This window comes from Grampus griseus, assembly GCF_964374135.1.
Source record: "Grampus griseus genome assembly, chromosome: 7".
Taxonomy (NCBI): Eukaryota; Metazoa; Chordata; class Mammalia; order Artiodactyla; family Delphinidae; genus Grampus; species Grampus griseus.
The window spans coordinates 72,588,948-72,611,725 of NC_139001.1; the positions used below are offsets into that span (position 1 = coordinate 72,588,948).

At 38.7% G+C, this 22,778-nt stretch overlaps 1 protein-coding gene across 7 annotated transcripts in view; it reads right to left on the reverse strand.

The window, feature by feature from the left end:
- PKP4 (plakophilin 4) overlaps positions 1 to 22,778 on the reverse strand; it is a 251,832-nt gene that overhangs the window by 228,700 nt on the left and 354 nt on the right. Inside the window, exon 1 of one of the 7 annotated variants that reach the window (XM_082657873.1) lies at positions 21,876 to 21,987. The exons of the other annotated variants lie outside the window; for them this stretch is intronic. The gene's annotated coding sequence lies outside the window, so the exon portion shown is untranslated. Of the gene's footprint in view, positions 1 to 21,875; positions 21,988 to 22,778 lie in introns of those variants that run through there. 7 annotated transcript variants of the gene reach the window in all.

Genomic DNA, 22,778 nt, shown 5'->3' on the forward strand with positions numbered 1-22,778 from the left:
GACAAGGAGAGGGAAGTACAAAATTTGCAGAAATCCAAAAGAAATCATAAATGCTTCAGAAATACATTTCCACTTCATGACTTGGAAAAGAACTATTTGTCTGGGTCATACAGTAAGTCAGAGACTAAATAATAAATCAAAGAGTAATTAATACTTATGAACTCTTATTCAGCTCTCATCAATGACAGAGTAGGATTACCACCTGTTATAGGTTAATGAAGTTTTTTTCCCTTAAAACAGTTGCTATTAGTTGAATTCTTTTCATGATTGATAAATACATCGAAATTCTCATTTTAAGTACAAAAATGTCAAACTGCCTATGGAAACTTAAACAGGAAAATACCAAGAAAAAGAAAAATTTAAATTTATGCTACATTTAAAAGTTAGCTACTATTTAACATCTAAATTGTTGAAGAGCTGAAAGGTTGAAAAAAAATAATACCGCTTAAGTAACTCCTACTAACAGAAAAAGAAAAATAAGACAAACCACCTGGAGGATCCTGGCTTGGCCCTACCTAGAAAAGAAATGAAATGGGAACAAGTCCCTTCCATCAAAGTACTTCAGGGGTGGAATTTACTAACTCTAATATACTGGGGGAAAAGTGTCAAGAAATCATACAACCATAAGAAAGATTTTCAGCATCTAAAAGCATATATATATATATATATATAAATGATACATATATATCATTTTATGAAAACATAATGAAAAGGATAAACAGCAACTTCAGAAACCCTAAGCAAATTTGCTAAAACCAGATTTCTCACATCTGAACGACAGTGTTCATCATAATGGGTGTTCATTACACTAGTCTCTGTACTTTTCTGTATTTGAAATATTCCATAAAAACGCTAAACAAAGTCTCATTAGCATTAGCGATCACCAGTTTCTATTTACCGCAAAAGTTCAAATTATGTTTTTCTTTTTATTGAGGTATAACTGACATATAACATTATATTAGTTTCAGGTATACAACACAATTATTCTCTATTTGTACATATTGTGAAATGATCACCACAATAAGTCTAGTAAACATCTGTCACCCCAGTTACAAAACTTTGTTTCTTGTGATGAGAACTTTTAAGTTCTACTCTTTTAGCAACTTTCAAATATGTAACAGTGAAAGAGTCACCATGCTTTACATTACATCCTCAGGAGTTATTTATTTTATAACTGGAAATTTGTATCTTTTTTCAAAAACATCTTTATTGGAGTATAACTGCTTCACAATGGTGTGTTAGTTTCTGCTGTATAACAAAGTGAATCAGCTATACATATACATATATCCCCATATCCCCTCCCTCTGCGTCTCCCTCCCACCCTCCCTATCCCACCCCTCTAGGTGGTCACAAAGTACTGAGCTGATCTCCCTCTGCTATGTGGCTGCTTCCCACTAGCGATCTATTTTACATTTGGTAGTGTATATATTAGTCCATGCCACTCTCTTCATCCCAGCTTACCCTTCCCCCCACCCCGTATCCTCAAGTCCATTCTCTGCATCTGTGTCTTTATTCCTGTCCTGCCCCTAGGTTCCTCAGAACCATTTTTTTTTTAAGATTCCATATATATGTGTTAGCACACAGTATTTGTTTTTCTCTTTCTGACTTACTTCACTCTGTATGACAGACTCTAGGTCCATCCACCTCACTACAAATAACTCAATTTCGCTTCTTTTTATGGCTGAGTAATTGTATATATGTGCCACAGGAAATTTGTATCTTTTGACCCCTTTCACCCATCACACTTCAAATTATGCTTTTGAACAACTACCAAAATATTATGTAGCTGATTAATATTTTGTTTGTACTTCACCATGTTGCTTCAGGTTTAAGCCATTACTAATAACTTAGGTGATTCAGTCAAAAATATTTATCAACTATTTAATAGAAAAAAAATGAGATACTGCCGAGGTGGACAGACGACAGATGACACATGCTTGCTAATGATTCCATTTATCTTAATTACACCTACTACAACAATTTTAAAACGTGTATCTTTCAGTACAAAGAATTTAAAGACCACATATATTGTTGGCATAGTCCAAAGTGTTTATTAAACTTTGAAAATCAAAATCATAGCAAGTCATCTGCTTGTGAGCATCTTATCTTACAATATTCTAACTCACTGAATGGGAGAAACAAAGCATACAACATAATGTGATTACTTTTAAGACACAGAAGTAAATTTATTGAATGCTTCCCTAATTAAAAAAATAATAATCTAAGTAATGATTATGTCTTTATAATCTGGGATGAAGCTAAAATTCCTCCTTATTCAACAACCTCACATCTTGTAGCTAACATGAGGTTAAATTTCAAACCACATCCTTTCAGAAAGAAAACTGCAAATTTAAGATCTCTAACCTTTGCCAGTCTATTTTAGAACACTGAAAATGTTTTTAGCCTGAACCAGAAGTTTCTCTCTAGAACACAAGAGCTAAGACTATAAACTTTGTTCCTGGCTTATCCGTTACGTATATGAGGCATTATAATAGTTAGCAACTTATTATGTGCATACCTCAGAAGCTGGTCCCTACAGCTTAGTTGGCATGGGGCTTTAGCCATTTTTTAAATAAGGAATTGTTAGCAGGAAATTGAACCTCAGCCTAATCCCAGTTGATCAATATGACAGAATTCCAGGGAACCCTGATATCTCACTTCTCTTCACAGGGTCTGTTCCTTGCTGCTTGGCTTTCAGAGAAATCAGGCCATAATTAATATTTCAATGGCGCAGGAGCTGATACTTCTGCTGCAGTGAAGTAGTTCATTCACTTTGGCAAGGTTTTCTCCCGATTCCTTATTTGCAAAAAGCACACCGCCAGGTTAGTTGGCCTAGATCATTTCCTGTTTTAAAATTTTTTTGTGTGGGGGAGGGAGGGGATTAAAGTCCTGAATGCTCATCTAAATTAGCTAATGAGAGACATGGTACCTTGCCCAGGATGCTGCGATGCAATCCTACTGGACTTGCAGTTTTGAGGAAGTTTCCTGTGGCCTTGAAACAGTTGGGCCATCAACTGCTGTCAACAAGTTTTCTTCCTCTCCTTGGCACACATAATGAAGGCGGACTGTGGATTAAAGGCTTGTGGAATGCACTGAGCTCCTGTGTGTGTCTGCACAGCACTGGGCATGTAGACATCTAAGGGTGGAAGTACCTTCTGGCCAAACTAAGAGGTCAGGTTCAGACTCCAGACCAAAAGATCTGGCCATCTCCAGTGTTCCTAAGTCAGAGATACCTAACCAGCACTTAAGATTTCTGTAATTATTGATGATGCTTTCACTGCTTTACTTTGATATAATGACTAATGGATACAAACTGGTTCCTATCCTGAATTTGTTTCTGGTCACCAACAAATTCAGGATAGGAACAAGTCTGATACCAATGAAGCAAAGGCTTTATGTACTGAAGAAATTACAGCAAAAAGTACCTCACAGCTACACAAATTTGGATAATGGGAATTCACATACAAAAATTTACATATAACCAAACGTACTGGCAGCCAAACTCCTGGAATTCGTGGCTGGCTAGCTTGGTAGGCAGACCTACTTTGGTGACTTCATTAATCTTGCCGTGATTCACCTCCACATTTCACAGGACTGAATTTTTTGTATCTCACCCACACTATCATGGCAGGGTTTGACTGTTGCCCTCAAGAGATTATTTTTAAATTGACTAGCATCGGTAACAATGGATAGGCCTTCCCCGCCCCCTCTGAGTTTCTTAGATTTAAATAAAATGACCATAAGACATGATACTTGAAGCAACAAGAAAACTGAACTACATCAATAGAAGACAAATAAATCCTGATGCAAATTTCTTTCACATATCCCTCACTGCCACCTCACCAATTTCTCTTGGGGCCTAAGATTTTGTTCAATAGTACCTTTAGTTTAGCTTCTCATATTTACTTGTCAACATCCCAATGCACCACTAGACCAAAACTTCAAGTACTAAGGCCAGCTATTTAACATGAAGCCGATAGATTTTCCTGGGTTAGGCCATTTCATCAAGATAATAAGTCCAAGAATAGATAGAGGGGGACATGTGAATGTCTTGGTGACGCAGTGAGAATGAATGATTCAGGGACCAGCGACTTGATTCATCTCACACTGAACATCTGAGTCATTCAGGAAAAGTATCTTGTATTTACTTTTTAGAAAAAGGTACATTTTGAAGATGCAGAACAGTTTGATTCCATTTTTTTGAAGACATTTGAATGTCAAATCTAGGGCTATATCTGGATTCCATAACACTTGTGTGTGGTGAGGTGTTTTTTTTAGCACTTCCTAAAATTTTAAAGCATAAAGCAGCAATTACTATATAAAGATAAAAAAGAACTAATACAACCTAAAACCTAAAATCAAACACAAAATTAATCCATGAGGTGACAGAAAGGGATGTTAGCTCTCAGTGAGATCAACATATCTTTTCAACAAGCCTGGCTAATAATTTGGGGATATTAACATGGTTTTTGGTTTAGGCTTCAGGTCATGACTTAGGTCTCACTGTTTTTCAGCTTCAAATTTGGACCTGCCTTGGAGACTGGATGACCAAAATGATATCAGTAACACAAATTCCAAAGATGCTGCATATGCGCCATTGTTTCCTGCCACCCAACCTGAAGTCAAGTTTCCCAAGTAACTCTTCCAGAGTAACCCAAGTAGAGGTAACCACTGGAGCAGCAAACTGATCAGCTTAAGAAGTAAAGCAGAGATGTGGCCCACAGAGAACAATCTGGCATCCATCAAGGGAAGGACTCAGTGGGATTCTGGGAGGCCCACACTTGCAAAGGCTATTCCCACAAAGGATGACCAGGCTGCAGATACACACAGACACAACCCCTGAGGAAGCAGCTACATCTCCTGATCCAGGAAAGTACATGAACCTGAGTCACCACCTCTCCAGATCTCAGGTTCTTCTCCTGTAAAAGGGACTGCATATTGTGATTCCATAAACATTAGCCTTGTCAGCAGTGTTCTTCTCAAAGTGTGACCATCGTATCTGTGGCTTAACTTTAACACAGTCATACATTTAAAAAGGAATTTGATGGTTTATAACAAAATACCTACAGTGATCACCTCTGGATGCAGGTAAATATAGGTGGGTTTCACTTCCTTCTTTTGTGGTTTTCTGAATTTAAAGATTTTTCTATAATGGTACGGATCACGTTTATAATTAGAAAAAGAAAACTATTTTAAAAGTGAATTTTCCTATATTTAAAATAGCAGTTCTCTAATCCAAAACTGATACTATTTTAATTCAGTTAAACCTTCAGAAGATGAGCTCCCTATTCAAAGTGAGGAAAGGGATGGTAAAATGTTGACACCACAATACATTTTTGCTGTGCATGTGGATGATAATGTTAAACCTGAAATCATATCTTTAAAATTCGGGGTTGAGATATGCCCACATGTGTACCTATAAATGTCCCAGTGATTTCCTGATCGCATCTAAAAAGATTCACTGTACCAGTCCTCTGAAAGGGAAAGAACTGCTCTAAAGTCTTAAGCTAAAGGAAAAAAAAAAAAAAAAAAGATGTTTCTTTACCTTTATTGCAATTATCCTAACTCTTTGGAGGGGAGAAGCAAAGAACTATTTGAAAATCTGTTGAAAGTTATAACTCCTCTCAAAAAAAAAAAAAAAAAAAGTCAAATCTCCTTGATTTTGTTGATTGTTCCTAGTATACAGAACTTCCAATGTCTGAATATTTATGTGAATTATAACTGTACTGAGTTGGAATTCCCCAGAATCAGACCCAAGACAAGGATTGGAGTGCAAGTAATTGACTTGGGAGGTGGACAAGTAAGGTAGGGAAGAAAGTGACTAAGCGGTACATTAGTGAGCAGGTCACTGCTCTGAGCAAATGGATCTCCCGTCTGCTGGGGACCTCAGGGAGCCTGCAGAGGACAGGCCTCAGGGATGTCTCAACTAAGGGGCCAAGAAGCTGGGCTACTGGTCCAGCTCCCGTTAGTTGATGGTTGGGGGCTACTCTCAGGGATGATAACCTCCTGGCACTTCTGACCTGACCCAACATTGGTAGCAGAGACTTCAGGCTAGGAGTCCCAGGGGCTTGTAGTAGGAAGCTGTTAGGTCAGAAGACAATGACTTGATGGCGAGTGCCATGGCATGTGGGCAGGGCACAGACAGAATATGCTGCCACCATTAAGTATAAAAAGAAAAGTGCCCTTATTTAGATTAAAATGCAAACTACAATGTCTACACTTACTGAGTGCCCACTCTGTGCCAGGCACAGTTTTATGACTGTTAGTCCACAATCTAGTGGCGAGACAGCACATAGACAGGTTATTGAAAAATAAAAAAGCTCTAATAAAAAGATTTTAAAACTGGGGCCCAGGGTTCTTGACACTGGAAGTGGAAAGATTAGCTTCTTCAAAGGGGCTGTAAACGTATATAACATTTCCTCCAGGAGAACAAAGAAAGAGCAGAGATTTCACCCTGATGACAGCCACAAAAACACCACACAGTCTGCCAACTCACAATTTTCTTCAACTCAGAGAGCTGAAACCTCAGTATAACCAACTAACCTGAAATTAAGGAAAGAGAGGCATCTCCAAGGAGATGGACCTGCTTACCTGGGGCAATGCTGCTGAATGCTGGCAAGAAGAAATGAGCTAGTAAACTGGTAAAGGCTAAATGTGGGCAAGCAAGAGAATACAGAACTCTGAAGGACCACAGACAGGAGGTGAACCCACACTCAGGTTCTTCTACGTGGACCTCCCCAGGTGCCAACATAAAAGCCTGGCCAGAGTCCGGAGACCGCCTCCCACTAGGTGCAGGCCTGGGGAGGAGAATACCAACTGCCTTGGGAGAGGCACGAAATACCACCTGGATCCTTCTCTCCTATCTCTGCTAGAGAAAAAAGGCCTTAAACTGCTGAGGGAAGGGCAAAAGACCCTGTGTTCCTTAGGACACTGGTGAAAGCCCACTGTAGCTGGGAATTTGTCAGTGTAGTGTAGTGACCCTATTCTATGAACAGTTTAACTCAAAAACAGCATGCTTGTTATAAACACAGCTTCCAGACCCTGGTCCCTCCTTCAGCCAGGCCACCAACCTAAGCCCCTTCTCAACAAGCACTATGGAGCCACCCAGGGTAGAGGAATCGCTCAGGGATTTGGAGGGGAAGGAGAGAAAACCATGGCCCAAAAGGGGGCTTTGGTGGAAGAAATGTTTTAAAGATGAAGACGGAGCCTGATTACGGATGGGGCCAGGAAAGTCAAAGAATAGGATTAATAATGATCAGGGAGTAAGGAGGATGGGTTATAAATCACTTGGCATGAATTTTCTTCTGAATGTTACATCAATGTAGTTGCTTAGACATGCAAGTTTAATTTCTGTTTGAAATAAGGGGGAAAAGCCTACATGAATAGATTCTGGATTAAATTTAGTATCAGATTTAATTTTTACAGTCAAGAACAATTAAATTGTCTGCTCGAATTTTCTGGATCACGAGAGCTATTCACACTGAAATGTCTAACGTTTTGCTCGTTGTCAAAACGAAAAAAAAGCCTTCAAGTGCTGACACGAAAAACTGTGCTTTATTTCAAACTGTGCAAATCACAGTAACAGAAGCTCATCACACGTATGAGAGAAGACATACTGGAAGTAAGACTCATCTCTTCTCCTAGTGGGTCTGCCATAAGCAGTAGCTTCCAACTAAATATCAATGAACGCCTGTTTTACTATTTCTCCAATCTTATTCATAGTTACAAAATCAGGACAATTTCCTTCTTCTATTAACTGCCATTTATTGAACTAAGCATTATTTCAAAGAAACGAAGCGCTAGTCATTGAAAAGTAATTCCATTTCAGATACCACATTAAACTTAACAGAGGCATTTAAACATGTTTGATGATTGAAAAATTAAACATGCTTACGTTATTCAGTCTCGTTCTACAGCTAGCCCAAACTTAAATAAACCTTATCACATGGTTTCTAAAGGATATAGAGTAAAACTGTATTCTTCCCCAGCTCTCTCCCCTCCAAAAAGCTTTAAGAAGCTCAGCGCAGAACTGAAAATTAAAATGAATCCAATAAAAGTGAATGAAAAAGTATCTTCAGACCGACTCTATCAATGTCTTTACAAGCAAACGGAGTCACAGAGAAGGGGCCTGCACACTAGTTACAGCCTATACTTTCCCTGTCAGGAGGCTCAATCACCTAAGCTTCTTAAAAGCAGTAAAAAAAATGAGACCATAGGATACAGCATAGATTTGTTATATCTTAAATATTAAAAACATGAAATGTCAAGATATATTTATTTAAAGTAAGTGAAATTGTACGTCAGGATTTTTCTTTTTTTTTTCTGAAGCTTTTTTTTTTTTCCTGAAGCTACTTTATGGAAATTTAAAAATCAGATGAAATGTCTGTGTCTTTGATCGGCATTAAAAGAAAAAATAGGGGAAGGGGGAGGGCTCTGCTTTGGCTTTCCTTCAATTATGAAGCAAGGTGATACTCTGCATACTAAATTAATTCCATTTCGCATGTTGTTTAACTTACTTTGCATACCTACACTTCTATGTGTTCCAGGCAGTTTTAAAATTTAATTTTCGAAGCAAAACCACAAATCAAAGATGTTCAGAACAACCATTTTCTTTCTCTTATCCCCAGAATCATGGACAAGTTTTTTTTTTTTTTTTTTTTCATGGACAAGTTTTAACACAAGCTTCTTGAGGACAAGCACTCTGCTTTATATCTTTGCTGCCCTGACATGTCTCAGCCTGCGGGCAGAAGGCAGGAGAGGAAAAGACTCTGGCAGACTTGAAGTTGCCACACAGATCAAGACAATCAAGCCTCTCTGCAGTCAGTAAGGACATTTCTGGCATCTCTGAGGCTCACCTGGTACTGTAACAACACTTCTAAGAGTGAATGTCCTGAATGTAGGGACTAGGCCTTTCCCAAATCATTTCTGTACCCCTTCCCATACAGAGCACTGGGCCTCTGTAATAAATGGTTCTTGACTACAATTCTCCGAATTCTACTGAAAATTTCAAAAGATAAGCCCAAGTTTGTTTTTAACTTGATGAGATTTTTTGTTTTTAATATACTTGTGAGCATGGTCCTTTCTTTTTTTAAAAATTTTATTTATTTAATTTATTTTTGGCTGCGTTGGGTCTTCGTCACTGTGCGCGGGCTTTCTCTAGTTGCAGCGAGCGGGGGCTACTCTTCGTTGTGGTGCACGGGCTTCTCATTGTGGTGGCTTCTCTTGTTTCGGAGCAGGGGCTCTAGGCGCACGGGCTTCAGTAGTTGTGGCTCGCGGGCTCTAGAGCGCAGGCTCAGTAGTTGTGGCACACGGGCTTAGTTGCTCCGCGGCATGTGGGATCTTCCCAGACCAGGGCTCAAACCCACGTCCCCTGCATTGGCAGGCGGATTCTTAACCACAGTGCCACCAGGGAAGTCCCCTTGATGAGATTTTAAGTGATGAAAAAAATAAGATCACACATCCTTGTACATCAAATGCTTTCCATAATTCATTAACCAAATATTAACTACTAAATAACAACTACCTTATTTCAGTATTAAGAACTGAACCACAAACTAAACTTACAGTTTATTTTGATACTTTTATTACTGTGACTCTCTTATAATTTCCTTGCTAGTGAAATGAAGGTAGTATATCACCTATTTTTACAGAGTTATTAGAAGGATTAAATAGATATTCATAGAAATGCTTTGGAAACTGTAAAGCTATATCATATTGCTTTGTTAACCAAAAAACATTTACAGTTTTGTTATTTTATTTATAATTGGTCCCAGCTACTCTCTATACCAGCTGCAACAGAATTTTCTGCAATGACAAAAATGTTTTGTATCTGCCTATTACTATAGCCACTTGTCCTATGTGGCTATTCAGCACTTACAATGTGGCTACTGAGGACAAGAAACTGAAGTTTTAATTTAAAATTTTCAATAGTCCATGTGGTCAGTAGCTACCAGATTGGACATCACAACTCTGTAGCTTCAAAAACATATAACTTTTCACTGTTTAAAAAAAAAAAAAGTTCAGGAGATAAAATTTTCTTTGTTTTCTCAGTCACAGTGTTCACTCTTTCAACATGTGACAGTACTATATAAAAATAAGAGACAACAACTTAGAGAAGCAAAACCCCATTTAATACAGCTTATTTGGCAAAGGGGTCTTTAAGAACAAACCATCAAAACTTCATTTTGACGTAGCTTATTTGACAACTGAGGTCTCCAAAACATCTAGATGGCATATACCAAAAACTGGCACATACTAGGTGCTTCGCAAATAACTATTAATGAAAGAAGGACCTGAAAGACTATCTTTCATATACATCTCAGCATTCCTAAGTTAGAGGTTGGCCCTGCCCACCAACATCACCAGCAGGCACAACCTCTACTTCCTGAATGAGCTCTACTTGAAATGTCACTTGGTAGATAGCAAACATACAAGACAAGGGCCCTGCCTCGAGAGCTACAATCAACTTGGAGGAAAGAGACAAGAGAAAAGTTAATCAGTAGATGTTAACAGTCCAACACAACAACAGAAAAACCACCATGGGGAATTTATCATTAAAAGCCAGAGAAAAGAGACATTTGGAGAAGGAGAGGTGACCATCAGTGGTCTGAGGTCACACACACAAGGAAGGATTTGAACTAGGTCTTGGAGGGCTGTGAGGATTGAAACAGACAGCGCAGGGAGTCAGGAAACAGTGAGTCGAAACTGGTTTTGCTGACGCAGAAGGTTCAGGAAGGAGAGTAATTAAGGTTTGATTGTGAAGGGCCTTTACTGGTAGGCAGGCTGGAGTCTAAAGTGATCCTGCAGGGTGAAAAATGGGGACTCACTAAAGGTTAGAGTGGAGAGGGATGACTAAGGTTATAAACAAAGTATTTCATTATTCATTTACCCAAAGCAGGTATCTGGTGCTTAATATGTATGTCAGGCACATTGCTAAGTGAGGGTTACAGTGACGGCTGTGACACAGTTCTAACCTGGACAGTGCTCACAATACAGCCAGGAACAGACAGAGAAATAACCTGAACACTGTGTGACACATATTTGTAGCAGAGTTACATGCAAAGTGCTAAGAAGCACAGGTGGGAAGGTTTAAATCTGCAGAGAAGGGCAAAGGAGGCTTCACCAAGGAGGGGTCATTAAGTTAGACCTTGAAGGGAAAAAACCATGGGCTCACCAGACAGAGAAGGGCATACCAGCTACCTACAGAAAGCCTTTGGGAAATCTAAAATTTGTTGGGAAGATCATACTTCTACGAAATTAAAAGGTGCTGAGGTTGTATCATTCAAATATAGAGAAAGGGGCTTCCCTGGTGGCTCAGTGGTTGAGAGTCCGCCTGCCGATGCAGTGGACACGGGTTCGTGCCCTGGTCCGGGAAGATCCCACATGGCGCAGAGCGGCTGGGCCCGTGAGCCATGGCCGCTGAGCCTGCGCGTCCAGAGCCTATGCTCCGCAACGGGAGAGGCCACAACAGTGAGAGGTCCGTGTACCGCAAAAAAAAAAAAAAAAAAAGTTCCAGGTATGCTTGTCGGCTTCCACCTCACAACTGGATTGTTTCCAATCACATACAAGGATACTGTCTTCATTTTAAATCCCTAGTTCACCTGTTAGCATGGTACACAGTAAACTTTTGTTTTAAAAGAATATTACTACAATTGTTTACATCATATACAGGTGAAGTTCTGAAAAAACTAACATTAACAATTACATTTTAAAATACAGAATTGTTATTGGAAATTAAATATACCTCCTGTCTAAAACAAAACAAAATATAACAGAAAGAAACAAACAAACCCTGAAGTCAAGCTACAAAGTAACTTCATGAATTCCATTTAAAATCAATGATGAGACTAATGTTCATAGCATTATTTACAATTGCCAAGATATGGAAGCAACCTAAGTGCCCGTCAGTAAATAAATGGATAAAGAAGATGTGGTATATATATACAATGGAATACTACTCAGCCATAAAAAAGAATAAAATTTTGCCATTTGCACCAACATGGATGAACTTAGAGGGCATTATGCTAAGTGAAATAAGTCAGAGAAAGACAATGATACCACTTATATATGGAATCTAAAAAAATGCAACAAACTAGTGAATATAACAAAAAAGAAGCAGACTCACAGATGTAGAGAACAAACTAGTTCTCTGTATCCAATAGGGAGAAGGAAGGTGGGAGGGGCAATATAGGGGCAGGGGATTAAGAGATACAAACTATTTGGTATAAAATAAGCTACAAAGATGTACTGTACAACATGGGAATGTAGCCAATATTTTTTAATACCTGTAAATGGAGTATAATCTTTAAAAATTGTGAATCACTATATTGTACACCTGTAACTTATATAACACTGTCCATCACCTGTACATCAATAAAAAAATGAAACAAAATAAAATCAATGATGAGATTCTGCTAAAAATAAGGTAGGAGGCAGTATTTGTAAAATACTCGGTAATAAAAGATAAAAGACTCGGTTTCACAGATACGGTTTTCATAATTTACCAAAACTATAAATCTAACTTTTAAATTACCGAGGTCACATGTAATTCAGTGTATAATTATAGAAAGGAAGCTTTAAAAATTATAATTTAACCCAGTAATTGCATTCCTGGGCATTTCCCTCAGAGAAATATAAACTTATAACATAAAAACCTGTATAGAGATATGTCTAGTAGCTCTGTAAATTGAAAATAAATTCAGATGTCCCTCAAAGTGTGAATGGTTAAACAAACTGTGGTACATTCTTATTATAGAATACTACACAGCAATAAAACAGGAGAGAACACTGATACATGTAACAACTTGCATGAATTTCTAAAAAATTATGCTGAGGAGACAGATACAAAAAACTCTCAAGTTACATACTGTAGATTTCATTCATGTAACATTCTTGAAATGATGAAATTATATAAGTAAATTATATTTCTATAATGTATAGAAAGAGGACAATTAGTGGTTGCTAGAGATTAAGGAGGGGGTGAGGATGGAAGAGAAGTGGAAGTGTGACTGCAAAAGGGCCACACGAGGACCCTTGGAGTGATGGAAATGTTCTGTATCTTGATGGCATCGATGTCAATATCCAGACTGTGATACTGTTCTATGGTTTCGCAAGCTGTCACCATTGGGGTTAAATGGGTAATGGGTACACAGGATGTGTGTATTATTGCTTATAACTGCATGTTCTGTGAGTTATGAACTGTGAGTTCATAATCATCTCACAATTAAAAGTTTAATTTTTAAAAATTATAATTTATTCAAATTTTATCACAGTGATTACTTGAGGTTGGGGGAGGAACCACCAAAATGTTTAAGAGTGTTTCTAACTACACTTTTAAAACCAAACAAAGGTTTGCTGCACCCACTACATCAAAAACAAGCTGTGAAATTTCCTGTTTTATGACTATTAATGTTTATGTAATTTTATAGTGCTAATTATGCTTGTATTATTTTATTAACTTTTTCCTTTGAAAGACTTCATGTGCTTAAAAATGCATCTACTTTTCACCTCAACTCATCAGCTGAATATAACAAAGATATTACTAATTCACAAAAGGCAAGGACACAGAAAGTTTGCTCACGTTATATGGCCAAAACCTGACCAAGCTTGTCTTGGTGCTTCACAGCTACATATTAATACTCTGAGAAAGAGCGTGCTATGTAAACTCATCTCACCATAGTTATAATCCAGGCAATAATGAATATGAATCAGTCTGTTTAAGATTTTCTAATTAATGTCTTCAGCAAGGAATTTGACATAATTATTTATCTACCAAACTGTATTACAAAGGTAATTGTTTAAATAAGGCAGAATGCAGTTTTTCCATTGAAACATGTACAATAAATAGTTTTGAGTGTCTAAGACCAAACGGTTTACAAAAGTAGTTTACAAAAGGAAAGAGGGATGGTATTAGGCAGGGAGAGGTTTATCCTAGAGTAGAAGGTGAAGGTATGCCAAGATTGGAATTAAAAACCCATTCATTCAATTAAGGCATCCAGAAAGACTGGAGGTCAAGATTAAGTCATGCAAAAAAACAAAGTCCCTGTTCTCAAGTAGCTCAGGGAAGTAGAAGGACCATAGGAACTTGGAACTGATACACTCCAGTTACATCTTAGGATGATGGATTTATGGATTTATGCTGTTTCTATGGAAAATTGCATTCAAAGTTCTGATCAAGTAACTCAAACAATATTTTGGAAGATTGACACCTGCCAATATATTGTCCAAAGATTTCAGACTGACACATATTTCTCATATGTGGACAGTCTGAGTTAGACATTTAACAGCTGAGTTGCTTATTGCAGGTCTCAAAATAACAGCAGTTCTTGTGAAAGTCCAATTGGGTTTTCTGATTCCTCTTTCAGTGCTTTTTAAAAACTGACTTTGCTGCTTATTCACTCATTAACAAACTGACAATAAGTGGAAAATTCCCATCAGTGCATCAGTCTGAGGTTCCAGGTAAGATTCAATGAGACCATTTATTCTAGCAGATGTCTCAAGAGATTTTCAAAACATTCTTCTGTTTATCCGTAACAACAAAAGGGAGTATTTTCAATAATAGATAATAAGTTTGGACTTATAAAGGCATATAAATTGTATAAAGAATAAAGAAAAGCAGAAAACACAATAAACCAGAGTAATGCTATATGAAAACGAAAAAAAGAACTTACTTAAAATGGCAGGTCTTAAGGCATAAATTATGGTTCTTCATAAATAATGCATTTTCGTTGTGACCAATTATTTTACATAGGCTATGAGGTAAAGTACTTCAAGAAATATAAACCAAATAATCAAGTTCATGATTAAAGTCTTTTCTGAAATCACTATTATTACTGGTAGGGAGCACTTTTTCAAATGCAGCCTTTTTCCAAAGAAAGCCGCTGACAGTGGTTAACACAGCTGTCTATCTAGATTCTGGTAACGTATCACATAACACACCTAGAAAGTAGGTTTAGCTAAAACCTAGTGAATACGAAGTCATTTTACAGCTCATCCTCAATACTTACAGAACAATTTTGCATGTTTATTTATATACCAAAGTTTTCTAGAAGAATTTTTTCCAGTTCATGTGTATTATCTTTACCAACTAAATGGTAAAATTAATCACAGCTTCCTCAAAGATGGAGAATACTGAATTCAACATAGACTATAAAACTCCCTAGGGAAACTCATATTTTGGCCATGAGGCCACTGAGTCTCATACAGAGCAGGGGACAAATGAATGATGACTAAATGGAACCAAAATGAATCATGTATCTTTTTAAATAAGAGGTATATAAAAGAAAACACAATTCTTCACACACAGTAGGACTCCAGCAAATATCTGAAGTGCTAATTGTGTTCAGTCCCCTCACTTGGACCCCTGGTGGTACTTAGGACTAAGAAGTTATTCTAACTAGGTTAGTCCTTGTTCCCCATTCAATCCAGGTTGCAGGTGTCAGACAATATGATGAACCTCACTGCAAAGTGGTTATTACTGGTTTCCACTTTGAGTGTTTACAATTCTCTTGAAGGTATAGAAACTTAAGAGCCTGTTCAAGTGTTTACTTTGATCATACTGAGAATTCAACCAATATTGCATGTATTAGTAGTATAACTGATTCTCCTTTTTGAAAATAATGTACTTATTGTATTAGCAAAGGGAAATAGTCCATCTCAATATTTTTTAAATTACTGTATATGGAGGTATACATATGTAAGTTCTATAGGAATTTTTCCCCCTTTGTGGGGGAGAGCAGGATCTAGGAGAAAATCTCTTTGCTGGATTTTTTAATTGCTTAAAAAAAAAAAAAACCACAGACACAAGAGCACAAATCTAAGTAAAATATCATCCTGTTGAAATATGCTGCAATTTCTGAACACTGGTTGGTTGGCCATGCACTAAAAAACCAGAGTTAAATGAAACGACCTATATTCTATAATGAGATATAGATCAATGAGTTCTGTTTACGGAAAAGCAACAGTTTTTCCAGAGGAACAACTCTGTCTCGGTTGCTTAATTTCTTTGAGGACAAATCAAACCTTTTAGGGGAAATCGAACCAAAGCAAATGGTAAATGAACCTTTCTCATTTTAACAAGACCAGTCCCATCTAACCACCACCTAAATTAACTTCCCTTCTATTTCTATCCAACTTCTGGAAAATTTAGCCTCAACAAGGGCTTGAGCCTCAAATGTGCACAGCAGACTAGTTTGTTAACAAATAAGTCCAAGAAGGTAGCCACTAACTCAGCCATTATGGGAACAAATGTTTGTCTGGCTGCAACATTTATATTTTTAGAAGCTGAGCGTTTCATATGTATAACTTCAATTTTCTCCCCTTAACCCAAAGGGCAAATTGTAATAAATTCTTGAGAAGACAGTACATTCTTGCTGAGGAAAAAATACAACAGAATGAGAATGCTGGCTGTGCTAAGAGAAGTGAAATATAAGCACTAGAAGGACTCTAGAGAGCATCTGGTCCAACACCTTCATTTCATAAGATGAGAAAACCAGAGACCAGAGGAGTTAAATGACTTGCTCATGGCACACACGCCAGCTTGGTGATACGGCCAGGTCTAGGACTAGAGACTACATCTATTAAACCACTGTCTTTTTGTTTACATCAAGTATTTTCCAAACTTTTCTTCTAGTTTTTCTTGCTTTGGTAGTTTCCTGCCAATTTCAAGTGTGAACTTCAGAGAGAAAAGGCAGCTTAAAGAGTTTATTTACAACGTGCCTTTTAGTCCATAATTGGTTAACACTAACACTTTCTTCACATGTTGACTAGCAAAGACATTTTATAAAATGACTACCACTTAGAATTACAAATGCAATAGTTGCATACACATTTAAAAGGTATATTTTACATTTTGCAAGTGTATAATACTATCAGTCTTTACCTTTTAAACGTAACAGTTGATTAAGATGTGTTTACCCAACCTCCTACACATTAGTGGTGTTTACATGCCTCTAAGTACTGCCTGCCGAACAAGGTCTAACTTCCCTATTTTAAAAAGGCCCTTAGTTGATTTATTTTGCTGGATTCTCTTCTTTAAAAGCAATCTCTTGCAAACTATCAAGCTCATAATAATTTTTCTTCAGTAGTTTATTTCTTCCCCACAAGATCCTATTTAGATTCATAATCATATTGACTAAGATCACAGAAAACATGCCAGTAATTTGCCTGGCATGTAGTAGATGCTACAGAAAGCATCATTAAGTACCACAATGGAAGAATAAAAACGACTTAAATGTATTATGAGCTGGCCCTAAGCCAGGCCCTGTTGTAAGTGCTTTACATGTATTAACTCATTTAGTCCTCACAACAACAGTATGAGGTGGATACTTTTGTCATTCTGTTTTACAGATGAGCAAAATGAGATCCAGAGAGGTTAGATAATTTACCAAGTTACACACCTAGCAAACAGAAGAGGCGGAATTGAACCATGACACTCTGGCTGCTAACTACAACACCTCACTGCCTTATAATGACACTTCTCATGGGCTTCGCTCTGTGTGAAGGTAAAATCCCAAAGACTTTCCCTGGCCTAAGGCACCTTGGTTCACCTTGAACTGGGGTGGGGGTAGACAGAGACCTTCAAAGCATTATACGGTTTATTCCCTTCCCCTCACTTCCCAAAATTATACTGTTAAAGAAAAAAAAGCTATTTAAGATGAACATGAAGGAGATTCAAAAGTCTCAAAAGAGAATCCCAACTTCCTGTTGTTATGATTTGGGGTAGAAGGGAAAATAGGAATGATTACATACAGCAATGCTTATGAAACCTTTTTTCTTAAAACAAAATACAAAAAAACCCTGACAACTTTGGGAACCTTGAGTTGAAATATATCTTAGATCAATGCAATCCAAAACCTGTGCTTTTAAAAGTAGGAAGCTGTAACCCAAATATGAAATGGTTTGTGGAGGTCATAAGGTTTAATGGCAGATCTCCTAATTTCTGGCTTAGGGTGCTTTTCACCTCCTTCTCATGTTTGCAATTAAAGAGAGAGCTTACAGTGGACCAGAATTTCAGATACCACCTACCCACTGTTTTAAAAGTATATTTGTAAATAGGCTGTGGGTGTCCATGAAAAATTATATTCTAAGTTCGAGGCCAGGCCCCCAAAGCCTGCATGGTACTCTGATAGCCCCTCTTCAACCTCACATTTTACATAACTTTCATAAAAATATAATCATTTTTATGACAAAACCCCACATCTGCTCTAAATTCAACCTGGAACACTAGGCACCAACTTCTATATTCTATGTAAGTGGTCCCTGAAAGGGGGCTTTTTCCACCTCTCCAAGCAGACAGATGCATTGGTAGTGGTAGTGGTACGTGTGTGTTGGGGCGGGCAGGGACGACACAGGGATCCAGATTAAGGAAGAGCAGAATAAACACCCTTGGATGTTTGTAACTCACTAAATTCATACTGAATAAGACAATAACTATAGAAGTTAAACATGCCTTGGCTGTTGATGAAAAAAGGGTTACTGGTTCCCCTGACCCTCTCCCTCCCCATCCTTTATTTGTGAGTTCTGGACTTTGTGAGGGCTATATTGTATATCAGCCTACAGGGATGGGCATCTAACCAATCATCAGGCATTATTCAGTTCATGAAAAATGCTTCACAACGATATGATTTAAAATAATTCAGACACTTCCACATTTTAATTTATGTATTTTATAGTATTAAAAATGTACAGTGCAATGTCTAATGACATTTTATCACCCGCAATGAATCACTATATATGAGTCATAATAAACTATATTATCAAGACTATGAATAATGAAATTATCATCAATGTAGCCAACATTTATTGGTATATCAAATATATTGGTATATCAAATTTATTTTAATAAATGAATTTATCAAATAAATCTAAATTATAATTTAAAAAAAACTCCTCAGACCAATGACAAATGGAATGTCTATAGCATTCTAAGTTTAACTGAAGAGCACCATCATGTAACATCCCCAATTTAGTTATGGTAACACAGCCTCCAAAAGATGAAGATAATTCCACTGAATTACTGAAGTGACAGTGGGAGCAACTTTTGAATGTTGTACAACTTCTCAACTGAAACCAGTAAGCACGTGAATTATTGCTGTTTGTGACTTAGGGCCTGATGCCCTTACCCTAGAAGAAGTCTGTTATTTTTCACTGCTGGGCATCAAACTAACTTGCTAACTGTTATCATCACTAACTGGAAGTATACAAAGCCTTACATCCAGTTTTACTTTGACTGTCTCTGTTTCTCTCTGTTTGCAGCTATTTGTAGTTACATTTTGGGCATGAAATAGTTACTTAATATTCCTAATATATCCAGTCTATTGGTGTCATGAATTAGATTCTTCTTCCCCCTTCAGTGCAGGAAAAGCACTACAAAACCATTTAACACATTGAGGAAGTAATTATCTCCCAGTACACTGAAGGTGTGAAGGCAACTTCCCAAAGTGACATACAATTCCATGAATGATTAAGCCCTAGAAGAACCCTAGAATAACCTCTACTTCATCTTCCAGTTAAAAACAAAGGAATAATGTCCATTTTAAAATGAAGCAAATTATGGGCATACCTCTTGACTGGAACAGAAAAAAAAATTAGCTTATGGAGCATTCTCAAAATACCTTAATATTTCAAAGTAGTAAGGTGAGGCACTGGACTTAAATGATCAGCATCATCGAGGGTATGAAAATTCTCTATCTAAATCAACCCCTGTTCAACAGCAAGGAAATAACTCAGTTTGAAAACTGGCAATAATTGGATTTTAAAAATTAAATAAATTTTAAAGTTTTAAGTTAAATTTACTTTCCCAATTTGTATAGAAAACAAAGAAAATTGCAATTCTGACTTAATATAGACAATCCAGATACTCAAGGTCATACAATTGCTAAAGTTTTTATTGAACTCAGTTTGGTAGTAGTTTCCTTAAATTCAAATTGTGTCAGAACTACTCACATAATTAGATTTGGTTTATTCAGCTTGTAAATGCAGCAACAGCCCTTTCCCCCCCCCATGAACGCCAGCTGCTCCTACTTTCTGCTTACCTTCTCTCATGCTTTCCATCTCCACTGTGGCTCCTCTATCTCCCTCCGAAGACAGTACAGGTAAGAATTCAGATAACTGGATGTTTCGCCCCCCAAGTTAGAATCTTCTACATCATACATAAGACACGTAACGCAGCTACCTTCTCTTATGTAATAGTGGGGTTGGGGAGGAAACGCACTCTGATCGAAACAGTTTATGTCATTTTACTGTGAATGATCACCAGTTTCAAAACTTCCTCCCTTCAAATATCTGTAACAAATAGAATATATTTCTAACTGAAAGCCTACCTTTACTTAAAGCATGTAAAACTATTTGTACAGCCAATCATTCATACACACACAAACACACACACACACACACACACACACACACATTCTCTATATACCTGAACGGGCTATTTCGATTTCTAATGTGGCAGAGAAACTCAATGTGCTTTTACTTTCTAATCTTCACATCAAATCAAATATGCACGTGTTAAATTCTGCTGTGAGGACTGTGTTACATAAGTTTCCTGTTGGCATCTCCAAACACTTCCCAATATCCTACACAGTGTTACTAACTCTCATTTAGAGCTAAATCTCTAAATTAGAAGGTCCACTAATTACGAACATACCTGAAAAACAATGTAGCAGCCAAAAGACACAACCTTACCCAGCACAAAGTTTTTTTTCCTTTTCTATTTTTCCTTTCCATTGGGTTCTTAAGTAAATAAAAGGCTCGTATATTTTCAACGCCCTTGATCCCTACACAGTAGTGTTAGAAGACAGCTGGACAATCAACTTATTATTTTCCTGAATCTGATACAAAATAGCCAAGTGTGGAGAGGCTTAGAGTAAATTCAACCTCCAAAGAAAATTGTGTCAGATAAAAGCACACATAGCATGCTTTTCCAAATCCAGAAACACTTATTTTGGACATCAATTGTTCTCATTTTCATGTTACCATTTTCCACAACTGTTTCACAGGTACCAGAAATGAGGATACTTTCTACAGTAATATACTACATTCAAAAAGAGAAGCAGTCTTCTACTTTACCTTTTAAAATAAGAGAATCTAAGCCCAATTCTAGAAAAGCAACTTCTGTCAAAAATTTGCTTTTCTGCATTAAGGAAAATAAAATTTCATTGAAACTGTATACTAATCACTGCGGATTTATACACAATTACCATTCTTTATAAGTTGTAGAGCTGTATTTTTATTTTTCGGTCAAATTTGGGAACAAAAAAAGAAAGAACTGTGACCTCAACTAATAAATTACATCTTGAAATATACATGATCTTGTAGTACCCATGTTACTTCCAATGGTAACTGACACGCCCTGAATTGAACTGTGCCAGACAGTCCTATCTGTCCCATCGCTGACCAAACACTGCTTCTCTGTTTCTATTCATTATGTATTATAAGAGGTCCCAACACAGCCCAGCATGCAAGGAAAAAATTACAATTTTTATGACAGCAAAGTGATGCATTCAAGTTCTTTCTTGAACTATATCCCCATCCATGAGCATTAACAGACATTTTTTGATAGGGCTAAAATTACGTTAGCGGCAAGCTTTTTACTCTAAGAACCTTCGGCACCCTTTCCTGCAGGTTTTCAAAAAACCCTCGTAAAAGTCAGGCACTATTCAAACCTTGCAAACCAAACTCGCCAAGAACCTCGTGCAATTATCTATAACCTTGGCTACACCACCATCGGCCCGAAATTCACGGTCCTGGAGACAAACGCACCAAAATCCCAGAAGAAAGGCTATCTGAAGCCCGAACTGCCGGGCTTCCTCTCCGCCGCCCTCTCTGCCGCATGGAGAAAAGCAAGGGGAGGAGAGGAGTGGAGCGAGGCTCACCAGCTCCGAAGATGCTCCGGTGACCTCTGGCTGCTCGGCGAAAGCTGGACCGGGAAGGCGCTAGTTCTGACGCGGCGGGTCGTGTGGACTATGCCCTTGGTGCATTCCTCGCATTCCTGCACAATCTGTCGCCAGCCGAGGAGCCCGCGGTGCACGTTCCCCCCGGACACACACACCTGCTTATTGCTGCGCCCCGCGCGGCCACGGCCGCCGCGGCGCCTCTACTGCCCGAGCTCGCTGTCGCACTCAGCCAACACGCAGCCAAATCTCAGCCCTGCCGCTCACCCCCTCGCTTCCCGCGGGGGAAAAGAAGAGAGGCCTGAGCAGCCCCAGCGGCGGGCAGGGACACTCGTTCCGCCGGAGGGGGGGCGGGTGGGTGGGTGCCGCAGCTCCTCTTCAACTCCTGGCAGGGAGAGAAGGAAGCGGCAGCGCAAGAGGGCTGGCGGGGAAGCTTGGGGCTGGAGAACCGGGAGGGGTGGAGCGTGAGGATAGGCGGTGAGGGGAGAGGGGCGCACTGGACTGGGCGGTGGGCAGGACCGGCAAGGAGCGCGGGGCTCAGAGGGCAAACACAAGACCGTACAGGCAGAAGGGACGTGGGAGGAAGGGGAGGGGGCCAAGAAGCGGGAGTTGGGGCTAGAGAGAGAGGGACGGACAGCCCCGAGGGCTGGAGAAGGCGGGCGCCCAGGGGTGTTGGGGGCGCGGAGCAGAGTGCCAGGCGGGCAGGAGCTGGGAAGCCTCCGAGCAGACGTCCAGGAGGGCTCGGCGTGGCACTCAAGTTTGGGGCTGGGGGCCCTAGATCCAAGAAGGCCAACGTGGGGAGGGGTCGTGCGCGGCATGTAGGGGATACCGGGGCAGAATAATCGCAGGGAAAAGCAAATGGAGGGTGAAACTTGTGCGCCTGCC